This window comes from Solanum tuberosum, unplaced genomic scaffold (genome assembly GCF_000226075.1).
Source record: "Solanum tuberosum cultivar DM 1-3 516 R44 unplaced genomic scaffold, SolTub_3.0 scf00189, whole genome shotgun sequence".
NCBI classification, from domain to species: Eukaryota; Viridiplantae; Streptophyta; class Magnoliopsida; order Solanales; family Solanaceae; genus Solanum; species Solanum tuberosum.
In genome coordinates, this window is record NW_006239113.1 from 675949 (window position 1) to 676329 (window position 381).

Here is a 381-nt window from a genome sequence, read left to right on the forward strand (position 1 = left end):
CCAATCAAGTCCTTGAATCCATAATCCAATTCAAGGTGAGTTAGGATCAAGTCAAGTGAGGTTAGATTCCAAGTCAAGTGAGGTTAGATTTCAAGTCAAGTGAAGTTAGATTCCAATTCAAGTGAAGTTAAGTTCCAATTCAAGTGAAATTAGAAGTCAAGCTTAGAAGTTAAGTATAGAGTTTCAAGTCAAGCAAAGAGTCTCAAGTTCCAAGTTAAGTAAAGAGTAAAGAGCATACAGTTTCAAGTCGAGTAAAGAGTATCGAGTTTCCAGTCAAGTCAAAAGTTTCGAGTTAAGTCAAGAGTCAAGAGTTGAGTTCATTTCTCAAAAGTAATTAGGGAACTAAGTATTTCCCAAGGAAGTTTATAAGTGTTTTCACAT